The sequence below is a fragment of the Saccostrea cucullata genome, unplaced genomic scaffold, assembly GCF_032062105.1.
Source record: "Saccostrea cucullata isolate Sc308-1 unplaced genomic scaffold, CSIRO_AGI_Scuc_v1 ctg406, whole genome shotgun sequence".
Classification (NCBI taxonomy): Eukaryota; Metazoa; Mollusca; class Bivalvia; order Ostreida; family Ostreidae; genus Saccostrea; species Saccostrea cuccullata.
The window spans coordinates 580,011-592,492 of NW_026930103.1; positions in this window are offsets into that span (position 1 = coordinate 580,011).

Consider the following 12,482-nt stretch of genomic DNA (forward strand, 5'->3'; position numbering starts at 1 on the left):
ACCCATCCATGGCACCTGATCCTACCTCCGATGATTTGGAGGTCCGCATTTGATCTGCTCATATTTTGTTTTGTTTTATAGATTTTTGATCTTGAATACTGCTCGTTCTCTCCATGTGTTTCATCCTTGTGATAAAAGAAATATGCTAAAAAGAATTTCAAGTTATATTATTGTTGAAGTATTATTAAGAAATGACTTCGAAGTTTTTATAAGAAGATGTCGTTTAAAATATTCCAAGAAAACAGATCTCATTTCCATTCCTTTTTTGTTGTTGTATACTTTAGTCTCCTTATTTAAAATGGAAATATTATGAAAATTCAAACAAGAAAACTACATTAACAGCAATAAATGTCGTTATTTGTTCATTATTGTTTAAATTGTATATTCTAAATTATGTTGCTAAATTTTTGTAAACTAGGTCAAAATGTGTTAACATAATTGATTTTCTTTAATGTTTTCATTAGCATGATTGAGAGCGTATCAACGGTTTAGATTGATTATTTTCGATGTTAAAAGTCCATTTTCATCTCATGCTTCATTCGTCTTTGGGTATCAAGAAGCAGCCTGTGAATTAATGTATTCGTGCAACATTCATCAATCATCAAATTAATTAATTATTTATTTTAACAGAATAAATCTTTAAAACTTAATTAATCTTAATATCATTTTTGAAGGTATTATAAAAGCAGTCTTTAATTAATAATAAAAAAAAAATACCCTGGTATGTACAATGATCTGTTTGTAAACAATAATTCTGAATAGATTGATAGTTCATATCAAAAAGATACAATTACAGAAGTATCCATTTTCGTTCTTAAAGCTATTTCTTTAATGAATATATATATTTTTTGCTAATAAATAGTCTTATCAGCCATATTTACTGATATATCTGATGATCCTTTTGAATGATACTCAGTATTATATGCTTACTAGTTTCAAAAGATATATATTTTCTTGCTCATTTTTAGGCCCCTGACACTTTGGTAAGTATAATCAGAGGATTGGATAACCACAAAATATTAATTACCATTTGTAAAGTGTATAAATAGTTAACAAGTTGTTATTTCTTTGAAAACTTAGAAAAATATGTAACTGCGCCATTTTTTGTTCTAATTTATGTAGATATTCCTTGCTTACAGCACTGAAGGATCTATTACGACTCACAAAGATGTTTATGTTATAAAATATTGCATATTTGAAAATTTATATTATTGCAAAAGCACTGTTTCTGTGCCTTCTTTGGGTCAAAAACATCGATCATTTAAATCAAAGCCATGCGATTCTAGTTATGTTTAAAATAATTATTGCTTGATGCAGAATGGATAAAGCTGAGAAGGGTATTTTTTCTTTTTACATTTCAATTAACTTATTTATAGAATGCAAAAAAAAAATTCTGTTTTTTAGTTCTCCTGCCAAACGACTGAGCTTGTTTTTTTGGTTAAAAGCAGGTAAAAACAAATAACATGTAAAAGTGAGATAAATTTCTGTTGATCTAAAAAATTATTTCTATAAAAATGCACAGTCCGTCTTATTATCAACCAATAAGACGACTTTGTCGAAAAAGCGTGGATAACCTAATATACTTAAATCATTTTTAATTTTATACTGTCTACGTGAAATGTGTTTGAGTTTCATTCGCACATTGAAACATTCTAACATTCGCACATTGAAATTATAAAACTTTCACAAAAATATCTACTAAAAGAATATCCTCATTTTCTGTCTTTTTGTGGATGTAAATCCATATACAAGATCCATTCCAGCATTGAAAGCCGACAGTTGTTAAAGAGAGCCAAAAAAATATTATTCCGGTGCATAGAATGTTTTATGATTTATCTTACAACTAAAACAACCTCAAAGTAAATTTTTATCTCTCAGAACATTGGATATGAATTTATCCGCTCTTGATTATTATTTTTAGATTTCTTGTATCTTTGTGCGGTAGCTTAAAAGCATTCAGTCATATAAAGCGTTTAAGAATTATACATGTATTCTCTGACACGACTGTTATTAATTTGACCACTTGAATCTTCCAAGGTCTAGGGTACCTGGCCAGCATTTACTGGGCCAATGCTTTTAAATACTGTCTCTTTGATATAGTTCATATAAATTTCATTCATTTGAATCGTGGATGGAATATTTGATGATTACGTAAATTGGTATTATTTTTGCAGTGTCTGGCCTTTGTTCTTGGCAGTCATCAATTGTTTTGCCAAAGAGACAAACAGCATAGATAACCTTCTATTCACAGATAGTATTCTATTTCATTTGTTTGTTAAAAGTCTTCTTTGGGAATTTGTCACTCATATTGAATTGCCACCAATTTCTTATGAAAGGCTGTCAATAAAGACCTAGGCCAGGAACAGCGGCCAGCAGCCACTTTTTTGTGCCAGCACCTAATAAGCCACAAGAGATCGGTTTAAATGTCAACCTTACACGATGGACCAGCCTCCTTGTCACTCAGTGAATTCAAAATGGCGACGTTAGGATCACTTCCTTACTCTGCAACTCTATAGTAAACTTTCTATCTAACCACTATGTCACATGGACGCCCACTTATTAACTTGTACTTGTCTTTTGGTCGCTTGCCACAATGAATAATCTGAAACAATTGCCTTGTAAAGTATGCCCTTAACTGAGAAACCATATGAACCATGTCTCAAAAGACTTACTCCCCTACACTCTAAGTTACAGCAAAGCGGAAGGAAGCGTATTACAATTGATATTTTTTGTCTAATCGATCTTGATCTGAAATCTGCATGTAGCAATATGAGCAAAAACTTTTACGTCATTAGCACGCGTCAGTTTGAAATTTAAATCAAAGCTTTGATATAATGTTGATGAAAAGACTGAGATGTCGCAAACAAATAACCTGTAACCACAAAAATGTTCATTGATTTTTTCCAAAAATAATTCATTGATCTTGTGTTTTATAGTGTTGAGGTTGAAATCCTTTTAGGTTTATTGTGGCTTTAAAAAAAGTCTTTGGATAAAAAAGTATAAGTGAGCCTTGTTAGTTTATTTCTTAAAATATAAATATGACCAGAAGCAAACCATTTCCTAGTAGAGTGTGATATCATGTTAGAGGTCACGTGCTCTAAAATGTTGTTTTTTACCTTAAAGTTAACCATGTCCATTAATTTTTTGAAATCAAATATTTTATGTGCATACAGGTTTTAAAAATAAGAATCATTTAAATCAACTTAAAACAAAAAATAACCAGATAGATAAAAATGAGGAAGAAATAAGTACAAAAATATTCAAATTACTATCTTTCTTTGAAATTGTCAGCGCGTTGACTGTAATCTCTTTTCTGTTCAGAATTACGAAGTAAGAGATTCAAACAAGGATGTAAAAGCTGAAATTGATTAAAATCGTTTTCTTTCTGTTCATTATTCTTTAAGTTCATATATGGACTTAAAACAAGTTCTAAAAAAATTAAGGAGAAGACATTTTATTGAAATTTAGGAAAGGTTTGATTAGGTTTAGAACGCGAAAAATGTATTTTAGTATCATGCCGATTTAGCTCCAAAAGAGAAAAAACGTCAAAATAATGAGCTTTCAAATGTTTAAACTCTTTTTGGAATAGTCTAGTATATGATTTTAATCTATATATTTAGAAAACATAGGCAAAATTTGAAAATAACGATCCAAACTTTACACTTTTTTAATACTTAATATAATGTAAATTTGCTGTTTTTTCAACCTAACTGAATTGTTGAGTAAGACTTAACATTTTCTCTTATAACTGTATTGTCTTGATATTTCAAACGAGTGCGAAGAAGTTGAAATAAAAATGTACAAATGTATCTTAAAGTTTAAAATTACAGGTAGGCGTTATTCTTGTTTCTGATATGGTCAGGTCGGTTAACCGAGTCATCTTGTTCTAAATACAGATTTTTTTCTCCTTTACCAAGTACTTGGAAAAGAAATATTGAAAACAAAAAGCCAAAGAACCGCAGACTTTGAAATCTTTTGATCAATTCAAAGTTCAAAGAACTTATTATTTCTGTGCACTCTGTTTTGAAAGATAATTTCAACTTCATACAATTAATTATTATAAACCTTTATTTGTAAAATGAATCAAATTACCATAACGAAAAATGAATGCAAATAAATATCTAATTTTATTTTTGGTAGCTTAAATAATCAAAACACCATTGAAATAAAAAATGGAAAAAAAAATTAATGGAATGTATAAACAAGTTGTTGTTGCCAAGAAAAAATAATTAATATGTAATAAGTGTGAAAGGCATTCCTCTTGCAAAGTACTATGAAGTCCAACTTTTGGAAAATCTGAGAACAAAAGAAATCATTCTAAACTATTGTGCCTTTATGTCGCATCGGAAAAGGATATGGGAAATTTGCATTTTCATTGAAATCTCGCGGTTTTTTGTCATCAAATTTGATCTCGTACATGTCTGTTATCACACAAACTGCAAAACTGTTACGTCAAAAAGTGTTCATTGTTAAATGATGAAATAAATCAAGTCTCCAATGAAATGATGATCAAATGATTGATTTTAGTATCATCAACAAACAATGGAACCGCAGGAATGTTTATTGAAATTTGCTTAAAATAGAATTACCTTTACAGAAGAGACACTTTTTTTATCGTGGGTATCTTATTAATAAAAGAAGTACAAGTCACTAAATATTCACGTGATTGTTTGAAGTATATGTGTATTTTAACTTTAAGATTTTACCACAAGCGTTAGTAATTTGCAAAATTAATAAGGGGGGGGGGGGGTCATCATTAAAATCAAAATTTATCAAAAAATGATTTTACTCATTCTGTCTTCTAAATCAAATCGTTTTTTGTTACTAGAAAAGCAAATACACCCTTTTCCTGGCGAAAAAAACAACAAAATGTACATGGATTTAGGGTTTTTTGACACATAAAACAAGATACCGTTGAAAGTAGGATATGTATTTTATGCATATATACTAGTTTAATCTACATTTAGATCAAAGACAAACATTTAAATTTTATATTCACATAATACTTGGCCAAAACACTGCACATGATATAAAACAAATTCTCAATTTAAGACTCAAAACAAATGATACATGTAATTCAATATTAAATATTAAAATAAAAAAAGAGTATACTTGACAAATGAAATGTCATTATACAGAAAAAATGGTCTGTTTATGCGACAAGGAAAAGATTAAATAATGTCAATATACATAAAACAAATAAATATTTTTATTGAAAGAAGACAATCGAATTCGTATTAAATCAATCGATGTCCTTAATACTGCACTAAAAATACACCATAATATGAAAACACATATGCATGGGAAAATGTCATACAATTAAAAAAAAGTTTTGTTTTTCAGCATATTTGTTTCAAATACAATTACACAAATAGGTTTACAAAGTCATTCAGGTTTTAACGCAAACCTGTACCAATTATTAAACTACTGCACTTAAAAACCTGTCAAATTGAAGTACCAATATTGTCTAAAGTGCTTCAAGCCCGAAATACTACTTGATAAATGAAAAGGTAAAAATAAAATTGACTAAAAATTAAATTTGAATAAATCGCAAACAATAAATGAATAGAAATAGACAAGAGGCACAAATGGGTACACTAGATAGTGCTTTGATTCATTTCTTTCTATATTATTATTCGTAAACAAAAGCAAACTACCATAAAAAACAGGTCATCCAAAAAAAAAAAAAAAAAAGAAAAGAAAAGAAAAAAGAACAAAAATGCAAAAACAGACCTAGGTCCTTTTTTATGATTTAAGTAGAAAAATACAAAAGCAAACTATATTTTTAGTGTATTCACATTTTCAATTTTATTTTTAAAAAACTTACAAATTACTAGTATCTGAGTTACTTTAATCTTTTATTTGCAAAGTAGGTTCTTATATAAAAAATTATATCCACATAAAATATCATTTAATAAATCTTAAACTGGTTTAAGTGATTTAACACTTTTAATGCCATATTAGATACCATTTGTATGATAGTTATGATAAGTGCTTAGTATTTGTATCGTTAATCGTTATATTAAGTATCAGATGTAGCAATTGCTTTTTTAAGTAAATGAAGAATGACCTTAGCCTAATGAGGAACCATTCATCATTTATGTAATTTAATGCAGATTTTACAATATTAGCTACACATACTTTTGATAGTATTTGATTGATGTTTAACTTGCATGTGGTTATAACTTATGTCTATGCATGTTTTCTGAATAATTACAACATGTTGAACGAATAATCGTTATTTATATTTCCTATGATGTTCTTTACACAGAAGAATAAATTTTTTACTTTGATGCAATTTGAATGATTAATTTATTTCGCTGTATTCTCTTTTAAATATGTACGTTTTATTTGAAACTTTTTTATGCATTCAAACATTCATCCATCTCCCGATGAAGGTCTTCAAATTTAACCTATATTCGGCACTCTGAGATATCGAACACTGAGGGGTTTTAAGTGCAAACGCCTACCATGACACGGTACATCTGTTTTTAAGATTTTACAAAAAAGATTCGTGAGATTCAACTCTAATACCTGGTGCTTTGTGAAAAAACATCATTAATTCATGTTAATATATATTTCTTAATTCTCTTAAAGAATAAGAATCGATTCCGGATTTGAAAGAAAACATATCTTAAATCTATCCAGCCCGTTCTCAATCCCTATGTAAGATTTCTAAGCATCTCCTTGATAGTATCCAAATTTGAAAAAAAAACTAGCAGCACTTATATCTAATTTTTAAAACCAAAAATGCATGTAAAAACTGATTTTCGGTTACCTTGTGCAAAAAAGGCAAGCTTTGAATAAACTAACGGTTGAATGAAATATATGGAGATAACAACCAGTGATCAAGCTCAAAATCCCGTTTAACAATACAAAACAGGAGTAGAGCAAACTACGGACCTCCAAAACATCAGGAGTTGAATCAGTTGCCATGGAGGAGTTAGCATCCCCTGCCAAAAGGTCACATCCGCCGTTTGCTTCTTGTCATGATCGGGAAATAACGGAAAAATTCGTCGACAATTCATTCCGTATATAATGGCCAAACAAATTGTATGAAATACGTCAGTCAGCATTTTACTTATTTTTTTAAAGAAATTGTATTTGCTGACAAGGTCATTGTATCGACCATAGAACCTACGAAATGATGACTTTACACGAAATTGTTGATATTCTTGTTTAAGCAACTTTGGAATAAATTACCTCGTTTTAAAAGTTGTTCATTCTTAGAGCATGCTCTTGCATATCGAGTCAACTGAGAGATATAAATTCTGTATGCAGGTGATGAAGGTATTCTTTCATAAGTAAGGGACGCTGACGATTGCAAGAGTAAGAGTCATCTCGTTTATCAAAAACCTTGGTTGTTAGATTACCATTAACGTCTTTTTCAAGTAAAATATATAAATACATGTATTAAACAAATGTATTAGACCCTTTGGTATCTTTTATTTCTAGCTCACTTTGGTATATTGTATCGACATTCGAATGGAAATAACCATTGTTAATTGAAAATACGTCAATATATTTAACAGTCGAATTGAAGGTCAAAGTAAGTTTTTTCTTCATTTCACATATAAGATAACAATCTGCTTCATATGAATACAAAAATAGGTCTGCTAATAATGAGGGCGCTTGAACGTATATATGTATGTATGGCCAGTTCGTTAGAGCGTTCAAGGTATATTAGGATGAAATATGTTGTCACTTGTAAGACTGTATAACTGGATTTCGTTTTAGAATAGGCCATTGAGGTATTTTACCTGCAAACATCTACTGAGATATGAAATAATACGGATCCAGATGAATCACATTACAAAATACCAAAAGTTTAAAATGTCAATATATTTGTGTTGTTCTATTTTTCGATTTATTTCCTGCACTACAGGATAAAATTTTTGATATTGCAACGGTTTTTCCTTTTTCTATTTTAAGACAAAACGTCATGCTTAAATTAAAGTGATAAATGCTCTAAATGAAGTCTTCTCTTTTCAATCTTGCGAACTGAAAATAATTTCAAACTGTCTCCAAATATTTTGAAAGTCTATGATGATTAAAATCCATTCTTCACATTAAAAATAATAAGATTGAATTAGTAATCAACTCGTTCATGTATTTCTTTGCAACACAATATTTGTTTTAATTTCAAATCAGAGGCAACTCTGGCATTCTCACAAAATCCTCTCATTTGCATTTTATTCAACAGGATACAAAATTCCGAAAAAATATGCATGATATTACTGAGTATCCTTTTTTTATTTAATCACATTCCATTATCCAACAGCTGCACCTTTCATTGATGAGAATATTTTTGAAAGGTTTGTGTACTAAGTTTAACACAGAACACAATATTAACCAGTTTCCTTACAGCAAAGTAATTACCAACACAATGTGATGTCGACAAGGAAAAATAACAAAGAAATAGGAAAGAAAAATCTAATTAATCTTATATTAAATGTCATAAATGAATAAACAACTTACTCCCCTGCTATTAGATGTGCTAAACTGTAATAGTCTGATGTTTTTAATAAGTTCTCTTCTGTTCTGTTGAAGTGACGCAAAAAATGATACGTTATACGGTATTGAATGCCTTGTTTCATATTTGTTTATTTTTGTTTTAGTTGTTGAGTTCTAAGGACTAAAGAAATAGAATTAACACATCATATCCTTTGATACTAACACAGAATTTGATCAAAGTAACACTTCGTTCAAAAGGCGCATCAGAAGTCTGGCTAATCAAATCTTTAAAAACAAGTTGATGGTAGATTCATTATTGTATTCTGTAACCATACCTTTTCATGAGCTGAATCTTAATATTCAAACGCAGAGACATGTAAACAAAATAGGTGGATGGATTCTAATATTTATTGCAATGCAGGATACATACAGCTATGCGTTTTCGTAAGATTTAAAGGCAAGAAGGATATCGTAGAAGATGTTTTTGAAAACACACAAACCAGTCTGGCTGGCGTTTTTCCTGAACCATATCAAGTAAACATATTTAAGAATTTCTTTTACTTCCGATAGAATATTAAAAAAAAGATATGAAGTGAAAATTGCACATTTGAGCTTGAGACTGGAGCAAAAAGTACTTTGGAAACATAAAATGTTGTCTCAGGTGCCAGAAATCGTAAGCATTGCTGCATTTATTGTCGACAGGTCACATCTACCATTTGTCTTGATCGCTTAATCTGAGCAATCCATAGAACAATTTTACAATATATGAAAATAAAACAACTATCACTAGACCTATTAATTGGGTTTATTCATAAATAGTTTTTTTATTACTGTAATACGGTAAGCAAAATTTGATGGAATTGTTAACCCTTGCAACATAAACTTTTATGTCAGTTGCCATTTTAAATATGAATTAATGCAGAGTATACATTAAGTATCAAATCAAATGAAAGATTTAAAAGGGATATAAATTAAATAATAAGTACATAATTAAAAGAAAGTAATAGAAAATTTAAATCACCAGGTTTATCAATACACAATAATCGTAAGACTGCCATAAATGCCTCTTCCTAGTAAAACATTTTAATATGAAATAGCTGTGTTAGACTCTGTGATTTCATCTAGTACGTGTTAACTTACATATATCGAATCATAATTATAAGTTGATGAAGTACAGCTTAAACAGAATATCTGAATGTAAAAATGAAGGTCCCAACAAGACATTTCTTTCTTTTGTCAGGAATCTATACTGTGAAAAAATAAGCCTTTATTTTTATAATAAAGTAAAAATTATAAGTTCCTTTTGAAGTTTACAGTTTATTTTCAAATAAATATGGTAAATCAATGAAATATAAAATTATTTTTACATCACCCAGATATACTTATAAAACACGTCCTTTCATTTCCTGCACAGATATACTATTTGATGATGAAATGTTCTATCACCTCCGTGTGCAATTAACGGTAGCTGATGACCACGTTTGCAATTAATTCCGCATCAAGCGAGAAAACGCAATGATTTATGGCATTTTTAACCATCAATCAATTAAATCAAATGAAGTTCCATGTTTGCACTTTACGCCCAATCATACGGTTAACGAACATTTCTTGACTGTAGACGAATCTATGTTAAAAGCAGACAAAGTTTATGCCCAAAGTGGGAAGGAATCAAGGTCATTTAAATATTAAAATTTGCTGAGTCAAATGACACATATTAATAGGGAAGGATAATACTTTAATATTTCTAGCCGAACGTTTAAAAAACTTTAATAATTTTAACGTTGATTTTTATTCCTTTTATCTTTCAAAAACCGCTTTGCACCTTATTGCCCATGGAAGAGACGAAAAGATAGCTTGCTATGTCTATAAGGTACAAGCCAATTTTAATGCACTTTATTCTGAGAAATGGCAACAATCATTGTTGACTTTTGATCCATTAATGATCCTTTTTAATAATGAATGTGCTTTCAGAATGTAAAGAAAATTACTACATTATGGAACAGCTGGCTTTCATTTTCTCTCAGGATTTTCCAAAGGCAATTGATCGAATACCATAATCGTAAGAACATGTCTTCAGGTCTATGATGAGTTTAACCTTTGGTGATATATGACGTCATAATGATCGTCGATAGTTAGATTTCATAATTAAATACGAGCCTCCAAGCATTAATATTTGCATAATGAGGAAAATGAGGGAGTTTTTGAGCTTCTCCTTATTTGTCATGTCAAGGACTTTTGTGTGATACCATGACATACTAGAAAACACATTAGATCATTAATTCTGTAACTTTGTGATGAAGTACCTGAACTTGTAATTAGTTTGAAAGAGATAGAGAAGGAGATATCTTTATGTGGATAGCAAAATAATATGCATTTAATCATTATCTACTTACATTATTTGAACTACATCTTGTTCAAAGGGGAAAATCTATATGATAACTGAATATTGATGGTCATAAGTATTATTTTGTCAACGTACAAACAATTTTTGGAATATTGATATAAAAAATGATTTAATAAAAGAAACGTTTTTTATGGTTTTATCGAAGGAATCCTATCAAAACTATTGATTGATTGTTACTAAGTAATATACGTCACTCCCTCGAGATGTTTCACTCATATACTGTAGAGACATCATTCTCTATTTTATTTATTATTTGTTATATCTTTAATTCATTTAGAATTTTATCAAGATTGAAAAGTAATCCATAAAATAAAATATTTTGATAAAATTTAGATAAAATGCTTATAAAATTGTATTAAACCTCTTAAGATTACATTAAGCTAAATTAGGTATTCACAAGTAAATCCATGTAAATCCAAACCAAAAATCAGACTATAATTGCTATCAAAACACACTTCACACCTATTGTTCTATACCTAATTATCAAATGTGTGCAGTTATGGCAATTTGAGCAGTGAGGGTTCTTTAGCACAGCAACGCCTATCGGAACGCAGGATCTCGGTTTTAAAAAAATCTTTTCCGAAAGATCTATGACTTCCACTTCTACTATAAGGTATTTGACGAAGAAACAGTCACTATCAATGTTTATGTCTTAGGTTTGACGTGAAGTCAGGTACGAATATCCAACCTGGGTCTCCTAATCACGAGAATACAGCCTTAACAGGTTACTATGACATAAAAGTAAGGACTGGAGTGTACTTCATCTAAAACATATAGAAAAGATATATACACAGATGTTATCATCAATATATTTTCTTGTCAATGTGTTTATCAAACATTCTTCCTCTGTGAAATGTTAAAAGAGACACGAAAGAGAATAGTGCTTTGCAAACTTAATATCATTGAAAGTTTTGAATTCACAATATCCGATACACATACACAATAGTGTATAATATTGTATAATACATACGTATGTCTTATCAACGATTAAACCCAATTCAATGACGAAGAACTTTTTTTTCTTTTTTATTCATTAAAAACAGATTTTTGTTATACGCTCATCATGTGATTGATGATAGAAAAATATTTACAAATTACATGTAAAAAATTGATAAAATAGATGATTCTTTTAGCCCGTTAGTGTTTAACATACCCACAAATATGTTTGTTCATTCGGTGTTGTTTTGTGGAAATTATCTATCAAACATAAAAAGAAATCGAAAATCGAAAGCAGAATACATCATCACCTGTTTCACAAACTTAAAAAATTTAAAGCAAACCATAACACATGTAAAATTCTTTTTTTTTTTTTTAAAGAAAACTACAGATAATTCAATTTTATTTAATCTTAAAATAGCTTGAATGGCCGCTAGAGTAAAAGTATTATACGATCGCTTAAAACGTAATCAGTGAGACAGTTATTTTTCTTAAAATGAATCCTATATTAAGAGTATGTCAAAATGAAAGACAGTAAAATGATTTAAAGAACGAGTTTGATTTATGCTGGTGTGTTCACATTCGATGTGAAAATCAAAATAAATTTACTTCAAACTTTTTTATTATAATGAAAGTTAGATTCAGACGTTGTAAATTGATACCTATTTATTTGACATTTCATTTCCTT